Below are 19,873 nucleotides of genomic sequence, written 5' to 3'. Positions count from 1 at the left end.
CCCTGCCCTGGTGCTTGGGGACAGGATCTATGCCAGACACTAGAGCGGTTTAGAGGGCAATCAATGCACTAGAGCATTATGTGATTGTCACCCTTTCTGTGGGTTAATCTTTGGAAATATCCAGCAGGTGCACTGCTGATCAAATATTATGGGACAAGACACAAGCTTTTCACCCACAGCAAAGGAGATTATTGCTAAATCCTGGTTGTCCCTGATACTGTCCCATATCAACAACACATTTGTTATTTGTATAAAAGTTGACTGGCGTATTAAAATAACAGGAACCTTTTCAGAAAACCTGGGATCCCTGGGTAGAATATCAATATGAAGTGAGGCATTCTGGTGGTGGGTTTTGACTGGGTGGACCTGAAGAATAGGGAACTGATGAGCTTTATAAACTGTACTGGGACATTTGCTTGGCTATAAAGCATAGTTGGAAGCTTCCAAATTGCTGTTACTGGCTCTTGAGCACCAGTCAAGCAAAAGAGATAAGCTATGGAGATCCTAGTCTGTCCTATTAAGCCTATGTTGGTTGTAATATAACATAGGAACATGGTAAGTTAGGTTGAAAAAAACACATGTCCATCAAGTTCAACCTTAAGTCTATAGATAGCCTGCCTAACTGCTAGTTGATCCAGAGAAAGGCAAAAAAAAAAACAATTTGAAGCCTCTTCAACTTGCTTTAGAGGGGGAAACATTTTTTTCCTGACTCCAAGATGGAAATCAGACTAGTCCCTGGATCAACTTGTACTATGAGCTATCTTCCATAACCCTGTATTCCCTTATTTGCTAAAAAGCCTTCCGAATGTATCAGCCAGTACGACTGATTCAGGGAGAGAATTCCACATCTTCACAGCTCTCCTTGTAAAAAACCCCTTCCGAATATTTAGGCAGCAGAACCTCCTTTCTTCTAATCGGAATGGATGACCTTGTGTCAGCACGAAAGACCTACTGGTAAATAAAGCATTAGAGAGATTATTATATGATCCCCTTATATATTTATACATAGTTATATCACCCCTCTTCTCCAGTGTGAACAAACCCAATTTGGCCAGTCTTTCCTCATAGCTAAGATTTTCCATACCTTTTACCAGCTTAGTTGCCCTTCTCTGGACCCTCTCTAATACAATAATGTCCTGTTTGAGCAACGGAGACCAATACTCACGGCTGTTTTATCTTTATGACTGTTTTATATTATAATATGTCCCCTTTTATTAAGAATATGAAAAAAAGGACATTTGCACTAAGTTATTATTTTGCATCTTCTCTTCTATGTTAGGGTCCAGGAATTGTAATGAAAATGCTCATGGCTTCACCATTTCAGCAATGTGAAGCGAGAAATCGATAATCATAGGTCCAGAGCTCCCTACATTTATTCTTTCCTTCCACATTTTAAACATTATAGCTAAATCTCATTTCTTTCCAGCTATTTGCTTCGAATCATTGATAAAAGTGATTATTCATGTGCATGCTATTTGTAAACCTGGCACTGGCTTCTTAATTCTGACATTTCAGCTGGAGCTCAGCCGACCCTCAGAATTAACATCATGATATACACTGGGGAGCCATATTCAGCCTGCATCACATGAGAGCACATACTGTATGTCAGCACAGTCTAACAAGGCCTAAGAAAATGGACACTGGTGCCTCTGGCTTAAAGGCCATAGAACACAAAAATATTTTATTTTTATGAAATGTCTGTTTAATATCTGCATATATATTATTTTATCTGGCAGCAACATTTCGTAGCACAAAGTTTTTGGTGTGTAGAGAGACATTATTGACATGCATAATTAAACTATCCATAAACTCCTCATATCATCTGGTGGTACATAGAAACCCTCAAAGCTAGTACAATATTGGTAAATACAAACTAACTATAACACCCCCTATGTTACAGAGCATTATCTGATGATTGGATGGTTTAGCATCTCAGAAGTTCTGATTGGGTGAAATAAGGGGCGAATACAGTAACCCATCTCAAATGGGATGTAAAGGCAAAAAAAATAAAATCCAATTTTTACTTTCTATCTTCAATATACTTCAATTAAAAAATGTGTACCGTTTTTATAAGAAACCTGATGTATGCAGTAAAATTCTCCCTTCGTTTTACATGCACAATCATACTTTCAAAGGGCAGGGGAGAGCCCCTGACCTTACTTCCCAGAACTCAAGCAGCGTTGTTTGTTTCCCTGTAGAGCAGCCGGCGACCATGTTGAGATTTGTATCCAACCCAGTGCAGTCTGCATATTATGTTTATTAATCAGTCTCACTGTATAGGCTTCTATGGCAGATATAATTTGACTTGTGCTGTTTTGATAATTTATGACAATCCCTAATCTTAACCTAACAACAGCAGCCCAGACCACACTGAGCATGTGCGTAGTCTTGGTCTTGCAAAGATGTATAACAAAGTTACGAGATGGTGACCCCCTGCAGCCAACTTTGAAAGCATAAATCATTTGTTTTATTAGGCTCGTGGTGCAAGTTCATGTTTATATTTAGTATACAAAATACAGCATTTATAGCATTATTCTATTTTAGACTTTAGTTCCCCTTTAAAGGTCAGTTAGGGTGAGTTTTGGGGGTGAACATATACTTTCATTTTCCTGTAATGGCTTCTCAATAGCCTACGGTAAGAAGTAATGAAACCCATCAGGAGGACACAGAAGCTCTGTTCACAGGTCACACTGGCTGCTCAGGGATGTGCTGCCATCATTGCTTGTTCTGTTTTTCTCCTCCCCTCAACACATCCAGAAATAGCTTCCGTGGAGACAGCTAAAGCCACAAAAGGGACTGTTTCCAAACCTAGAAAATACCTTTATTCAGGTGTACTTCCCAAATTCCCCATGCTCCACCAACTGCTCAGCACATGGGTTATGGTTTGCTCGAATCAGACCTCACGTGTAAGGAAGGCAAGGAAAATTAATTTCCATAGATTTTAAGCTAGGCCTACTCTTATGTCAATGTAAATTGTTAAATAGCATGTACGTTATCAAGGCTAAAAGCTTTTAGGAAGAATAATACAATGTTTTTATCGTTTTATCTATTTTGTTTTTTGCTTTGCTATAATGTGAAGGGCATGCATGTTATCGGGTGGAAACTAAGGGATTGCTTCCATTGAGTAGGAAAGTGGGAGGGCTTGTGGTAGTCCCACTTGAGATGTGATGTTGTATAGGGGAGTGCTAAGGGTAGAGCACACAAGATCCATGTGCACACCTGACCTCTCAATTGAAGCCCCTGTACCATACTTATGAATAACAAACAATATTTCGGAGATGTGCCCCTTCACGGTGATAAGAGTAGCCCCAGGTAGGGCTTGGAGCATCGCTGGATTTGCTAATAAGGTGCCCCTAGGCCGGTTGCCTCTGTCGTCCCCTACCCCCGACGTGTGCGCGTGAGCTACCACCAGCATGCGAACGCTACCACTAACACATGCACCACTCACCACTCAGCGCAGCTCCCACTGTAACTCCGGTTCGGGTTTCCTGTAGGAACCTGGAAATATAGATGCAGCTGGGCAGCATGCCACCCTTACAAATGTGCCGTCCTAGGCGCGAGCCTTTGTGGCCTTGCCACAAATCCGTTTCTGGCTGGGATGGAACTGGAGCGCTAACAGATGTGAGTCCAGCTTTGCACGCCCTAAAATGTGTGGCATGTGGAAGGATTTGGCTATGGTGGAATAGGTGTGGCATATTTATGTTAACTTTTTTTTTAACATTGGGGAACCAATTCTCGACCCCCACTTGACCCTAACCCACCCCCTCCCAACCTGCAACCGGCCTGACGTTCCCTTTCTATATTTAGACCCATGCTTGCTCCGCCCTGCAGTGATGTCATAAAAAGGGGGGAGCAAATCTTTAAATTTAGGGACCTGAAGCCGACTAGGCTGGGAGAGCAGGAGAAGAGCTCACCCTGGACCCGCCCCATGACCCAAAGATTTTGTGCACATCACTAATGTATGGGCTATTTGACTGGCTAGCACATTGCAAGCCCTCAATAGAATACAGGTATAGGATACGTTATTTGGATACCCATTATCCAGAAAGTTGTGAATTACGGAAAGACCATTTTCACATGGTCCATTATAATCAAATAATTCACATTTTTAAAAATAATTTCCTCTTTCTCTGTAATAAAAACACAGTACTTGACTAACTAAGCTATAATTAACCTTTATTGTTAGTTAAACAATCCTGTTGGGATTATTTAATGTTTAAATCCCTTTCAGACTTACAGTATGGAGGTCTAAACTAAAGATCCCTGAGCATCCGGTATAACAGGTGTTGCCTTCGAATGACAGAATAATTCTATATTTCATTTTGCTGTAAACCTTCCAAATGCTTTCTGTCTGTGGTGTACAGGATGCAGATGCCTTCCATGATATCACTGTACTTGTACTAAGTTTAAAGGATGGAATGCTCAGACATTTTTCACTTCCATTTTTCCAAATACTCTTTAATCTGCCTAACTATTCTTCTCTCAACAGCTTTCCTCCCTAACACACCCATTTTCATTTCAATAACATTCCATTCTGTGCCACCTAATCTTTCAGTAGTCCATCATTCGTCAGTTTTAACCTGTGACTGATATACATTATTATTATTCAGGTGAAGGAAGCCCCACTGAAATAATAATTCACAATCTTACAACTAAAGAAGAGGGCAAAATCCTTCTGAGCTCCATAAATATACATCTGGATTACCATCCTCCTCCATTGCTTTGCTTTGATGCCATCAAATATTGATTCAGACATCTATACCATATCTGTCAACAATATAACACTAGAAAAAGCATTAACTGCTGTCAACCATCTTCTTGTTTGATAACAATGCAACACAATCTTTCTTGCTTCCTTTCCTACTAAATTGTTCCCTTTGTGGAAAACTGTTCTTAATAACCAGGATTTTTCATTGGAATTTGGTACTGCAAATTTCATCTTCATCTTTTCTTTTTTTTTGGTTGTGTGTCCTAGAAGAACCCTTACCGAAGATTTATAAATACAAATGTACATTCGTATGCATTCGCTTGCATCTACTTTTTAACAATTTAGACATATTGCTCCATGGCCCAAAATAATAAATTTGTGGAAGAGTAAAGGGGCTGTATATAGTGATCACACCAAGTATAGGAACAGTAAGATTATTGTTCTTCTTTAAAGAAAAGGAATTGATTTGTTGAAGATTTTATTTTGCATTTTACTGTAACTATAAAGAGGTGGAATGGCCCCCAAGACATAGGAAAAGTAGGTAGAACCAAGATAGGTAGCGATGCACAGTATATGTGTTAATGATTGTGAAAACAATGTACCCTACAGTAGTTATGAATCAATTATGAATAGTATGTGCTTCACAGAAAGCTAAGTTTGTTGAATTCTACTGGTGTGTGAAATAACCTGAATTTGCAATACTGATATGTCCATTGACTACCTTGCAAATTTAGATGGCCTAGTCCCCTACTCATTGTTGGCCCCAACAATGAAGAACAAGAGCACTGGTAGGGGAAACTGAAGGAAGACTACATCATAGTTTGGGTAAAGTTTATGCCAATACAGGAGGAAAATGTACTAAATTGGGTTATGGCTGAAAATGAAAGCAAAGTTGGAATTAGGCTGGAATGGTCACTCACACACCTGTGTGAGCTATAATTTCTCTGTAAGATGATGGACCAGACAGTGGATCTTGGGTATTATCATGTATGTTCTTTCTCAAAAGCAACATTTTTTTCTCTGTGCTTGAAGTCATAAACAGTATTTCTCAAAACAATTTCATATATAATTTTCAAATATAATGCTCTCTCAAAGAGAGGCTAGTGCCACCCAAAATGTTTCATTTCAGAAAAAAAAATGTGATAAATCCACTCTGAAATGACAGAGCATGTTTGACTATGAAGATATTCATTCATCCAGGTCATGGTATATCTAGTATAGGTAAATCTAAAACAACTGGACTTGCTGAGTAATCATTGAAGACGTTTCACTACTCATCCAAGCAGCTTGAATTTAGCAAATCCAGCTGTTTTAGATTTACCTTTACTAGATACAGAGCATGTTTGTTTTGTCTTCTCTTTTTTGGTGCTCTCATCTGCTGTTTCTTTCCTGCAATGTTGGATTCCACCCTCTCATTCCTCTCTAAAAAGTGCCACGAGACTGGACAACTGAAAACTTTATATGCCAGTATCAGGGTAGGTGAAGGTGTAACTAATACTGATCTTCAACATGCTTATGTTTTCTCTATGCTATAGTCATAATATTTATCAGAAATCTACACTTTAAATGTCTACACAGCTTCCTGTACCTGTCCCCTATTAATAGCCACTCACTTTATGCACGTAGAAGCCTTATAATAAATATATCCAACCAATGTTGGGCAAAGGGCATACTAGGGTCTTCTTGAATTACAGAGCTCATTAGCAGCTGATATATATTATTATTAGGGATGCACCGAATCCGCTCTTTTGGATCCGGCCGAACCCCCGAATCCTTCGTGAAATATTTGGCCGAATATCGAACCGAATCCGAACCCTAATATGCATATGCAAATTAGGGGTGGGAGGGGAAAATTTTTTTACTTCCTTGTTTTGTGACAAAAAGTCACGAGATTTCCCTCCCCATCCCTAATTTACATATGCAAATTAGGATTCAGATTCGGTTTGGCCGGGCAGAAGGATTCTGACGAATCTGAATCCTGCTGAAAAAGGCCGAATCTTGGCCGAATCCTGAACCGAATCCTGGATTCGGTGCATCCCTATTTATTATCTGTACATAATATTTTTCAGTTTATACTGCAATGTTTAGGTCAGCAACAGGGAGGGGACCTGCAATTTTTAGTAAAAACGAATCATGTATTTTATTTATTAGAACCTAATTTAACATCTGAGCATGTATCATGCATTGGTCTTGTTGGCAAGAGATAGCTTTATTGCCATGGAGTAAACCAGAGGTTATGTTTCATGAGGCATCAAGCCAATGTGAGTGATTATAGGTAGGCCATTGCTCCCAGGAGTGCAGAGGCTTCTCTGAGCAGTTATCTTCCATAACTACTCCTCCCCACCTAACCTGTAAAGTCCTGGATATATATATATTTTAACCATTTTACTATCACAGCGCAGGATTGATAATTAAAGAGGTGGTTAAACTTTAAGTTAACATTTAGTATATTATAGAATGGTCAATTCTAAGCAACTTTTCAATTGGTCTTCATTATTTATTGTTTATAGTTTTTGAATTATTTGCCTTCTTCTTCTGAGTCTTTTCAGATTTCAAATGGGGGTCACTGACCCCATCTAAAAACAATGCTCTTTAATGATACACCTGTTGATATAGTTTGAGCTACTTTTAATTGCTTATCTTTCTATTCAGGCCCTCTCCTATACATTGCCCAGTCTCTTATTCAAATAAATGCAGGTTGCTAGGGTAATTTGGACCTTAGCAACCAGATTGCCAAAATTGAAAACTGGAAAGCTGCTGAATAAAAAGCTAAATTACTCAAAAACCACTAAAACCAAAAATGAAAACCAATGGCAAATTGTCTCAGAATATCACTTTCTACGTCATACTGGAAAATGATTTAAAGGTGAACAACCCCTTTTAATCAGAGCCATTCAATGATGATTACGCCTTTCTCTAGTCTAGGAACAGCCTTGTTATAACTATGCTGTGGAATTTGTTGGCAGTTTATTAATGAAAGATAACAATAAATAGTGTCCCCCATTGGATGGCTTTTCCCACATCTCTTTATAAGGAATTAGTCTTCATTCCAGTTGCTGGCCTTAACTGCGAAACGATTCTATGAACCTTCCTCTCTGCTCTTCTCATGTAACCAATTCAGTCATGTTTGTGTGAATGTCTCAGTTGTGTTACTTGGCTGCGGCTGAAACAAACAAACAAACAAAGTTGAAAAAGGCCATTTATAGGTATATTTCTGTAGAGTCCTCTCTTTCTGGCTGGACAAACAGCAAACAGTATACACAGAGCAGTATAACTTGTAGCAGGAACCTGAAATAGGCTTTATGTTAGCATTACCCCTGTGTCTCTGTGTTATTATGGGAATATTAGAGATGCACCAAATATAATATTTTAGATTTGTGAAAGATTCGGCCGAATACCGAACTGAATCTGAACCCTAGTTTGCATATGCAAATCAGGGAGGGGGAGGGAAAAGAGAGCCGCAGGGCTAAAATATTTTTTACTTCCTTGTTTTGTGAAACAATGTCACATGATTTTAAGGATTCAGATTTGGTTTGGCCAGGCAAGAGGATTTGGCCAAGTTCTGCTGAACAGGGCTGAATACTGAACCAAATCCTGGATTTGATGCATCCCTACAGGATATTAAACCCTGAAATGATGATGAGTCATTTCATAAAGTAAATGTTTGTCGTTTAATTCTATCAATCTATAACTTCATCTTGGAATCTAATGCTGCAGGTAAAAAAAACGTATAATGAAGTAGTAGAATTCTTCATGAATCATATACAAGTGAGTGTAGGACGGTCAGACCAGGGGTGACTTTCATGTAGTTGGCCAGCTTGAATATATTGCAATATATGGACAAACAATCCCTGTTTGTTTAAAGAGGAGGGCATTTTCTAGTATTTTAATATACAAAATGTCCTTAAAGGAGAACTAAAGCCTTTACACTAATATAAGTAATTTATTATTTTTATGTTTTCACAATTTTATTATGCCTTTGTGTTGTAAACAGCATGATGTATGCATGCAGTTAAATAGCTTATTCACACTCAATTTGCGCTGTGATAAGTAAATCTTTCTTGTTTTTTGGAAAACTCAATAAAAATGTTGAAACATAATGTTTTGGGCTTCTGTACCAGCCCAAGGCAACCACAGCCCTTTAGCAGTAAAGATCTGTGTCTCCAAAGATGCCCCAGTGGCTCCCCATCTTCTTTTCTGCTGATTCACTGCACATGCTCTGTGCTGCTGTCACTTACTGAGCTTAGGGACCCACTCACAATATACAGTACACATAGAATATAAATGTCACAATATAAGGCTGATTTGTAATTAATACAAATAATTACTACATGGCAGCACAGAAACCAGTGCACAATTTAATAATCAGCCTTATAGCATCAGCTTATATTTCAGACAAACCTCATTTTCTGCTTGATAATTAGTGACAACCCCTAAACTTAGCTTCTCAACAGCTGCTCAGAGCCCACTGAGCATGTGAGTGTTGCAGACACTTTCCAAGATGGTGACCCCCTGTGACAAGTTTTAAGTCCTGAATCATTGCTGCTATTGAGAAGCTGAAACTTTAGGCTGGTGCAATAAGTTCAGTATATAAAATATGGCATTTTTAGCCACATTAATTTTTAGGGTTTAGTTCTCCTTTAAAGGGGTTCACCTTAGAACTTTTCAATTGGCATTCATTTAGCATTTTTTATATTTTTTTAATTATAATTTTCCTTATAATGACTCTTTTCAGCTTTCAAATGGGTGTTGCTGACCCCATCTAAAAACATTGCTTCTTTTTATTTACTTGTCTTTCTATTCGGACCCTCTCCTATTTATATTCCAGTACCTTATTCAAATCAGTTTATGGTTGTTAGGGTAGTTTGGGCCCTGCCAACCAGCTGAAATTGCAAACTGGAGAGTTGCTAAATAACTCAAAACACGAATACTAAAAAATGAAAACCAATTTCAAACTGTCTCAGAATATCACTCTCTAAATTATACTAAAACGTAATTTAATGGCGAGCAACTCGTTTAATAATGGGCAAGTGCAGAGGAACTATGTTCTTTGTACGGAAGCTTCAGCTGTAATACTTGCTCTATACAGTATCTATTTTCAAACATCCTTCACTTTGGTTTTACTCATTAGTAGTGCAAAGTTTAAAGAGTGTATATCCCTGAAACAGGAAGAAACTCCCTCCTGTGAAAATGCAGTGGTCTTTAATGTCTTTGCCCCGGCTCTTTAAAAAGACAAGAGTGGTTGGGAGCGAGGGGATTTCTTAGCTGACCACCAAACTCAGGTTTTGCAGTTTGACCAATACTAAAAAGTTCAAATGGCCATTTACTGATGCAGCCTGCTGTGGGAAGCCTAGAATCACTTCCATATTCAGGGTTGTTGTAGCTCATGGGGTTCCATTGCATCATTGGGAGTACACAATTCAGCAGAAAAGGCAAGACAGAAGATTGGTGAAAATGTATATAATAGTGATGTTTGGGCCAGGCCGACCTCGTACTATTCTTCGCTGGTAACGGGCGGGTGCAGGTCGAGCTCTTCTCCTGCTCTCCGCCTGGCCACTATCAAATGCTGGCTTCCGATTTCCAGAAGGAGCCCAGAAGTGGGGAGGTGGGAGGTCAGGTGGCGGATGGGTGCGGGTCGGGGAAATCACGACCTGCACATCACTAGTATATAAGTGAATGGAACATATTTGGAAAAAAAGTTCCTTTGATGAATAGCATCAATACGAGAAAAACAATTGTGTCCATTTTAGCAGCTGTGTACATAAATGATTCCTTTTGTGTTCACAGAATAGAGTGTGGATATCCCCATCCATTTATTTAGGAGCAATGGGCTCAAGGGTTTAGATCACATCAGATCTTTCCCAGTGCCAAGAATAAATACTGTATTGCTTGTTGTGCCCAATAACATATAAAGTACTTGTGTCCTACTTTGGTAAATGAGCCTAAGTATGTGTATGTCTAACTGGGGTTCCTCTATCACAAAGCACAAAGGCCACAGCAGCTATAGACACCATCACTGTTAGAACAGGTATGGGATCCAGAATCCAGAAACCTGTTATCCAGAAGGCTCTGAATTATGGAATGGCTCTCTGCTATAGACTCCATTATAATTAAATAATCCGAATCTTTAAAAATGATTTCCTTTTTCTCTGTAATAATAAAACAGTACCATATACTTGATCCAAACTAAGATTTAATTAATCCTTATTGGAAGCAAACCAGCCTATTGGGTTTATTTAATGTTTACATGATTTTCTAGTAGACTTAAGGTATGATGATGCAAATTACAGAAAGATTCATTATCCAGAAAACACCAGTTCCCAAGCATTCTGCATAATGGGTCCCATACCTGTAGCACCAGACCATTAATGTGTAAGTTTAATGTTTCTGATGTGGTGTGAAAATGTGTTTTCATGCAACAAAAAACCCCTATAACAGAATCACAGTAATTATCATCTGTAACTACCTTATTCCCATCTGGAAAAAACCCTTTAATTTGATTTTATACTGCTTTAAAGACACACAGACAAATCTGTTTTGAATTGAGAGTTGCTAGAAATGCACACATTTAAATATTTAACATTTTAAGAGATCTTGCAGCTGTGAAGGCAATAATTCTGTAAATATTTAACAACATCAACCGCAGGGTAATTGAGTACATTTATAGAAAGATACTCTGTGAACATCACCCACGTTCATGACAGGGTCTTGATGTGTATGGACTGGCGTGCAAAATAAAGCGATGACTTCATGATTTTAATTTACGTATGTGTAGTTTATATCCACTTTGCGCTGAGTACATCTCACCCATATATCTACATTATTGCCATTGCTGCTGATACACACGATAGCCTTTGCGTCATTCACTTAGTTCACTCTTCTGTGTCACTGTGGGGGGATAGTTAATGAAATGAAAAACATTCACTTCTGTAAAACACAAGCCGATTTACACAGCACGTTTAGGACAAACTGGAATTTTTATATTTTTAATGACTTATATACATCTCCCTTGGGTGAAAGTGAAATAATGGCTCAAAGTGGGCTGCTGAATAAAGTATATGTTTACTCAATTCATTTACGTTCAGCTAGACCTACATCTTTCCCTTCTGTTTCAAAATGTAAGTGTTAAACCCTTGAAGTGTCTTATGATATGTTCTGTTTGCTTTCAGCGAGCTGCCAGAGTAACAGTAGATATATCTCTGAACCCAAGTCCTTCAGTAAATAAGGCAATGTCCCCAGAAATTCAAATGTAAGCTCCATGGAAAAGGTACCTATTGTCTAACATAATTTGTGTATATTACTACATATGCTTTGCTCTAAGATAAGAGTTGTTATGTGGGGCAGCAGCCTGACCATACTCTTAAAGGTATTAACTCATAAACTATTTGATTTCTAATATTATATTTCTATTCAAATTTGTATTACGGGAGTCTAACAAATATGGGTCCATGTGAAAACTCATGGATGGGATTCAATTCAAGGAGAAAAAACGTTTCTCCAAATTCAATTCTAGTTTTTTCCCATAGATTTCAATAGAAATAGATTCAATTGGGGATATGGATTAACTAAAGAGTTTTCGGGCAAAACCCTCCATCAAGGGACCTCTGCCATTGACTCCTATATGACCTTGACATGTTTTAGATGGTGCATTTTCAAATTCGAGCTATTACCAGGTTCTGGGTATAATAAATATTGAACCTGAAAATTTGCGTTTTGACCAAAAAATACAACTCAAAAATTCAAATTTTCATGGAAAACACAACTCGAACCTTTGGTCCTATATGTATCTTTTTTTTCAAAATTATGTTTAGTGTATGTGCCCCAAGTCCCATAAATGCTTTCTGTCCAGTAAATCTAAGACTAGTCTAATAGTCTTTTTCAACAACCATCAACTTTGTTTATTCTCACCTGAAACAAGGTTAAATTGTTGTTCCACTGTATAATGCACAGATCAATGTCAATCTTGTACGTCTGTTGGATACTGGCTGAGGATTTGTCCCATCTGCAATAGTTACTCCACAAAAAGAAACCTTGTTAAATGAAAACAGTTTTCTGGCTACCAATAAAATATGTCCCCTACCCAGGGTGTAAACAATCTTGTTTTGTAGCTTTATTTGCTTTAGTTTTAATGTTTTACGAACTGCTTATGAGCAACTTATTGTATCAGTAGTTCTGTTTTTATCATGCTAGTTCTCATTCAGTATCTCCATTTTCTGTTTTGTGGCTTTTATAAGTAATTTTATATGTCTCTATTCTCTCTTTTTTTAACCTGAAGTTCTATTGCTGTCTGTTGCCAGGGTCAGCTAAAGAAAAGACCAGTCTTCACATGAGGTGCCATAGCAACACAGAGCTTTTGCTTGCTCTCAAGACCATCATCGTTGGTTATGTCAGTATACTTTGAGGCTCCAATTTTTCACAGTGACTTAAACATGAAAAAGTGGCTAATAGACTCTTGTTAGCCGGCAGTAAGGTGTTATACGACATGTGAAATTTTCCAGGAATATATATAGAAGATAATGTACCCCTTACTGAATTTTATAAAGCTAATAGATGTCACAAGGAAGGCCTGAAGGCTGAGTGCTTTTATAAAGGTCATGGAACACCAATATGACTACTTATAGTGTTTTTTTTAAATTGTAGTAGGGTGTACATTATTTAATATAATCTACAGTGATTCAGTGTTGTTGGCAATGCTAATGGAACTAAAGTGGGAGCACTATCAGAGCAGCCTGCCAAAAGCAATGGTAGCCACATGGCCTCCCTGTCACCATTGGTACCTGCCATAGAGCTCCTACCCTTGGAAATATGGTCCAACTACTTTAATTATCACTATTTGATGTGCCCTATTTGACTACTATGACTCTATTGTGTGTGTGTGGTTTGTTACAGATCTCTTTTTGGTATTTACAGATATATAGATATAGATTGTCGGAGAATACTTTATAAAACGCTGGAGCTGCACACTATTCTTGATGCCTGCTATGAAGCCTAAGCCTTCAAGACAAGCTGTGCTGCTCATAATATTTACAGACCAGGAGTAAGGTTTTAGAAATTTCTAGAAATATACAAATAAAAAAATGGGTAAAGCCCAGCTAGGGTTTTCTTTTCCCTTGTCAGGGGAGGCCAACATAAAGTAATCTGGAGAATTCGGGGCTTTTAGTTTACAAAGCAACTAGTCCTCATGGAAAGGCATTATTGGTTTGGTAAATTATGAGTACATCACTGCAATGACTTGATCTTGTGGTCAATTTTACTCATTCCTGTATTTCAAAAAATTATTTGCCTATATGTAGGTTTTACAGAAGGGCTTATTATTCTTGGGGCATGCTGAAAATGACCAGCCTTAAAGAGATACTGACACCTGAAATTGAACTTTTTTTTTTTACATCTTTTATAATATTGGCTTTGCAAGCTACTTCTAACTTTGCCATAAAGTATTTGCATGATGCTTTTACATTACCTGTCTGATCCCCCATGTTCCTGTATGAGGGGGCTGCCATATTTGTGCAGCAGGAGTCCTTTAGCATTAGAAACTGTAACTAACAGGCTGAGATGGGACAGTCAGGTTGGCAAAGTCAGAGTGTCAGAGTGTCAGAGAGTCAGGCTTAGGAACTTCAACTAACAATTATATACAAAAACAAACCTCTCCGCAAAAAATGATCACCATGACCTATAGGTAACATTTAATGTACATTCATATGCTAAAATTCATTTTTTAGTGTCAGTATCACTTTAAATACCGGGTCAAACCAATCAGTAAATGCAGGACAAAGTCAGGATCTGGTAGAATAATCATTAACAGGCTAAGGTCAGTAAAGGCATAAAATCAGCGGAGGCCAGGGACAGGAAACCAGATAATCTCACAATCGACCTACAGTGGGCAATGAAGAAAATAGGCAAGGCACTTTTAAATATTTGAATTTTGCGCCAAGCACAATGACGTCACGCACACCAAAATGCGAACGCAACTAAGCAGAAGAACATGGGTGTTCCCACCACCCCACTAGACCGCCAAGTATCATTACACTGTGTTTCAGAATGTTAACCCCATAGGCAGGCTATCACTACAAGGAGCAGGCAGTATCTTACTTGTGTGGTAAACAGTGAAGCACAAAGTCTGCACAACTTTCTGTTCTGTTCTTTACAAGTTTTTACCAAGTAACATATATGTTCATTTATGAGCCCCTAGGTTCATTGGTCCTACAGTGATCATTATCTTTTCTGAAGTCACTAAAGGTTAGGGAACGCGGTCAGATTCGGGAAATTAGACGCAAAGAAACTTCAGGCGACTGAATGGTGGCGAATGACACCCCGCTGGCGATTTCTCATTATAGTCAGCGGGAAAGTAGGGGAAGGCAGATCGGGGAGATTGTCGCCCCGAAGAAGAGGTGATTTGTCGTCTGGGCGACTAATCTCCCTGAATCTGCCCATGTGCCCTTACCCTAAGGCAGGGGTCCCCAACCTTTTTTACCCATGAGCCACTTTCAAAAATAAAAAAGAGTTGGGGAGCAACACAAGCATGCAAAAGGTTCCTGGGTTGCCAAATAAGGGCTGTGATTGGCTATTTGGTAGCCCCTATGTGGACTGGCAGCCTACAGGAGGGTCTGTTTGGCAGTACACCTGGTTTTTATACAACCAAAACTTTCCTCCAAGCCTGGAATTCAAAAATAAGCACTTGCTTTGAGGCCACTGAGAGCAACATCCAAGGGGTTGGAAAGCAACATGTTGCTCACAAGCTACTGGTTGGGGATCCCTGCCCTAAGGAATACTTAAATGTCCAACTATCTCAAGGAAGGTCTGTCCCCCTGCTGCTTGGGACCCCCAGCAATCTCAGTCATAATATTTTTCTTCTCTTCTGACTAGTTAACTTCCAGATTTTTGTCAAAAACAATATTTAGCTTTTAGATTCATGATTTCTCTTTAAAGTGATGAAAGAACATTACTAACATGCAGATCAGACTGCAGACTATTTGTCATCCTTTCTTCCTTCTGGTGTTACTGTTATTTCTCTCTGCTGGTGAATTTAATGTTCTGGATGACCATGGATGAGTGGTTGTCAGACTATTTCAGATCAGGTCTGCCTGGAAGTTCAGCCATTGGTCAGAGCTCTGTAAGCTCATAATACATTTACAGATATTGTAAACTAAGTTGTATCTGTCATACAGCTATAGTTCCAAGAATATCTAGGAGATTTTAACCCCAAATCTCACCCTAACAATCAGATGATCAAGCTGGGATTTCAGGTATATCTAAGAGAGCAGATAGGCATTCTCCTGGAAGGTTATCTGAACTGGCATTTAGCCTGAGTCTGTAACTGTTTCAAACCCCATTGGGGTAGCTTAGGAACCACATAGGCCCTTCTAACACTAGAATGGTATTTGTTGTTATACCTAAAACGTTTGTGTCTTAATTACCATAGCAAGCAGGCAGCAGTCTGGAGGTCAGAATGGAAGATCAATATGCTTTAAATAGATATAGTTATAAAGATAATGATTAAAAATAAGAATAACAATCAAAATGTAACCCTCAGTTGATTTGTTTTCCGGTTACCAGAGACAGCAACCCCAACAATGATATAACATTTGCCAACTGGAAATTGGCAGAATGTGAAGGGGCAAATTTACTAAAGGGTGAAGTGGCTAAAGCTAGCGTGTCCCTGGCCAAAATTCGCAAGTGAAGTAGACTCATGAAACTTCGCACCCTAATGCCTGGCGAAGTTGCACTCTGGCGAAGGGGTGAAACTACGCAAATTTACGACGTTTTTTTTTTTTCTGAAAGTTACCTCTTTCACCAGAGTTTACCTCGCCAGATCAGACCAGGCGAAGTGCAATAGAGTAGATAGGAGTTTGAAAAAAAAAAGTTGAACATTTTTCTGTCCCCAAAAAACGCTGCAGTTTTTTACTTTTTAAAGGGTGATAGGCTGAAAAAGATCGAAAAAATCTTTTAGGGCGCCCACTTTCCCCCCTACATTTGATAACATATTGCACCTTAACTATACTGTGGCCACATGTGTAGGGCATTAGATCACCTCTATATAATTTTATTAAGTTTCCCTGGGCTTCTGTAGTGTTCTGTATTTGCTGCAGCATACATGTCCATTTAAACTTAAATTTCGCACCGTATGCAAATTAGCCTTCGCTAGCGTAACTTCGAACCGCTTATCGTAACATCGCTAGCGCAACTTCAGAAACGATTGGTAACTTGTGCGCAACTTCGGATCTTCGTGAATATGGCAAAGCCCTGACGAATCTACGCCCGGCGAAGTGGGGCGAAGTCAACGCTGGCACATCTTCGAAGGTAAGTAAATTTGCCCCTTATAATTCATAAAACATAATAAATAAATCAAAATTAACAATGGAAAAATTGCTATCTGTACCTCAGCTGCTCATTTGTCCTTTAATCTTAACCTTTATCTGGTCTTCTAGTCATTTATTACAATATAAACTAAGTGAATAGTTCTCACAGAAGAATCATGAGTTCATTCCCATGAGTGCAACCATAATATATCAAGACCAAAAAGGTCATACCATGGTGCAGTCTGAAGACACACTCATGTAAGGTCCCTAAAATAATGGGTTTTATACATGAATTTTGATTGCAAGGAGATTGCACAGAAAATCAACTAACATTTTATCAGTCCAGTAAAGGTTTCAATATATGTTGCCGTTATCTTGATTGGGTTAACTAATCAACCGAAACAAGGAAAAACACACAGTTATTTCAACATTGTTTACAGGAGAATATTGGTTATATATTTAAAAGGCATGTGGTCTTTACTAAGGAATGATTGACATGTTTGCTGACAAGAGCCAAAGATGGTACGGTGCATTTTATTATGTATGAGCACAGTTTCAATAATCTGAGTTACAAAATTTAAGCAAACACTTTTTTTAGATAGTACACCAGAAATAATGATGTTTTAGGTTACTTTATTTGTTTAGAATACATTTTACTAAGACTGAAGTTCATGTTTTCCTTTAGCAGCTCATTAATTGGCTGGGTCACCATTGTTATTATGTGATACATTAGTTGACATATTTCTCAACTACAGTCCCTACTGAGCATGGTCCCTAAGATATTAACGTCAACTTTTTCCACTTGATATTTTTGTTGCTAATATTCATCAGATACTGCTGAGAAATACTGTATATAAGCTAATGTAGCAAATTGTAATAGTTTAGAGAGTCCGCACTCAATAGAACTAACTCCTTTTCATGCCAAGTCATGGGACATGAAATGATTACACTATTAAGCGGAACCCAAGTTCCTTCATAGACTTAGCTCCCCAGGAGCCTTTAAAGGAGAAGGAAAGTCACAATCACTTGAGGTGCCAAGTGATTGTCATTGTTTACCTGGGCCATTGCTCCTGTTGGCAGAAAGCTTCCCTGGCCCAGGGTTCTCAGTAAGTTCCACAGAATGATCCTCTTCTTCCACTTCGTCTTTCTTCAAAATTATGGGGCGAATACATGCACAGTAGAGTGAAAAGGTTGGCTTTTTTGTTAAAGCTTGGCTTTTTGCTTAACTGCGCATGTGAACCTGCGCAGAGAAAGAAGAAGCAGGAGGAGGATCGATCTGTAGTGCTCGCTGGAAGAACCCAGCGACAAAGTCTTATTTACACATGTGCAGTAAAATAAACTCAGCAAACATGCACAATTGCCAGTGCCAAAATACTGATTATTTCAAGGTAAGAAAATGCCAGCACAACACATTTTCCACAGGCCAGAGCAGTTTTCTCTGAAAAGCAGCACCAACCCAATCTATTTGGCTGGGGGGGTGCATAATATTTTGGTACCCCCTAACGAAATAGGGTTTTCTCGTCCTTTAAATGTTGAACTTTGAATTAACTTTAAGTATTACATAATGAGTGATTGTCTGAGACTATTTGCAGTTGGTTTCTATTTTTTATTATTTCTGGCTTTTGAGTTATTTATCTTTTTATCCAGCGGCTCTCCAGTTTGCAATTTCAGCAATCTGGTTGCTGAGGTCCAAATTACCCTAGCAACCATGCACAGATTTGAATAAGAGGCTGGAATATAGGAGAGAGTATGAATAGATAGATGAGTAATACAAAGTAGCAATAACAGTACATTTAAAACCTTACACAGCATTTGTTTTTAGATGGGGTCAGTGACCCCCATTTGAAAGCTGGAAAGGAGAAGGCAAATAATTTAAAAACTATGAAAAGAATAAATGAATTGTATGTCAATTGAAAGGGTACTTGGAATTAGCTATTTTATAACATACTAAAAGTTAACATAAAGGTGAACAACCCCCCTTTTTTGCTAATATTTATGATGTTTTATCTTGAAAAAGTTTAATAAAGAAATAACAAAAATACCCCAATTCTGGACAAGCTCTCTTATTTAAGTAGTGGTGAATACAAATGTAATCCACTATGGAGCCTTTGGAAAGCTGATCCTATCTTTACCCCCAGTTTAAGGAGCTAAGTGTCCTGGTGCACCCTGATATGTAGCAAAGTATGAAAAGCTGGGGTGAAGGTTTTGGTACTGGCCTAGCCACACCTGTATGATGCAGCAAACTGGTTGATCACTCATGCCTGGATCTACAGAAATCCGAACCTAGCAGTAGCCTAAAAGGGCAAATTTTTTGTTAATAATAAGATTTGTTTATGTTTAGGAGATGACGAAGGGAAGTAGAACAACAGCTCAGTCTCACCTATTAGCCAATGTTATGGCATGGTATCAGAGAAGCAAAGGTTTTCTTGTTTAAAAGGAGTTTAAAAATGGTTACTAAGCCCCAAGGGAAGACATCTTGCACTGATGCCAGGCTAAAGGTTCTGCAGCGTCTCGCTGTGACTCTTGATAGTTGTAGTTCAAAAGCAGATGGAGGATTGTAGTTCATAACAGTGCATTGGCATGATCGTTCAAGACAGGTAGGGGGAAAGAAACAACAAGGGTAAGGGCCAGTACTAGGGGTAGGCAACAGAAGAGGTAAGTGCCTGGTACAGTGCCCTAAGCATGTGTCTCTTCTGCCTACACCTAATTCCAACCCTGAATCACAGATTTCCGAAGTTATTGCTTCGCTAATCATCATCTGACTATGCAAAATCCCTACTGAGCTTTTTCATGCCAAGGAATAAATATGTTAGCGTTTTAGCTGCCTTTAGTGCATTTATTAAGTAAAATAATGTGGCACAGCCAGTAC

General features: G+C 38.6%; 1 long non-coding RNA gene across 1 annotated transcript in view; it reads left to right on the top strand.

The window, feature by feature from the left end:
* The window catches only part of LOC121401571, a 56,831-nt gene extending 43,523 nt beyond the window's left edge, over window positions 1-13,308 (top strand). The window contains exons 2-3 of the long non-coding RNA XR_005966370.1: window positions 11,878-11,975; window positions 13,006-13,308. This is a non-coding gene — a long non-coding RNA (uncharacterized LOC121401571). The remainder of the gene's footprint in view (window positions 1-11,877; window positions 11,976-13,005) is intronic.
* The last annotated feature ends 6,565 nt before the right edge of the window (window positions 13,309-19,873 follow it).

Source organism: Xenopus laevis, chromosome 3L (genome assembly GCF_017654675.1).
Source record: "Xenopus laevis strain J_2021 chromosome 3L, Xenopus_laevis_v10.1, whole genome shotgun sequence".
NCBI classification, from domain to species: Eukaryota; Metazoa; Chordata; class Amphibia; order Anura; family Pipidae; genus Xenopus; species Xenopus laevis.
The sequence above is the reverse complement of the archived record's forward strand: the minus strand, read 5'-3'. Positions and strand labels throughout refer to the sequence as shown.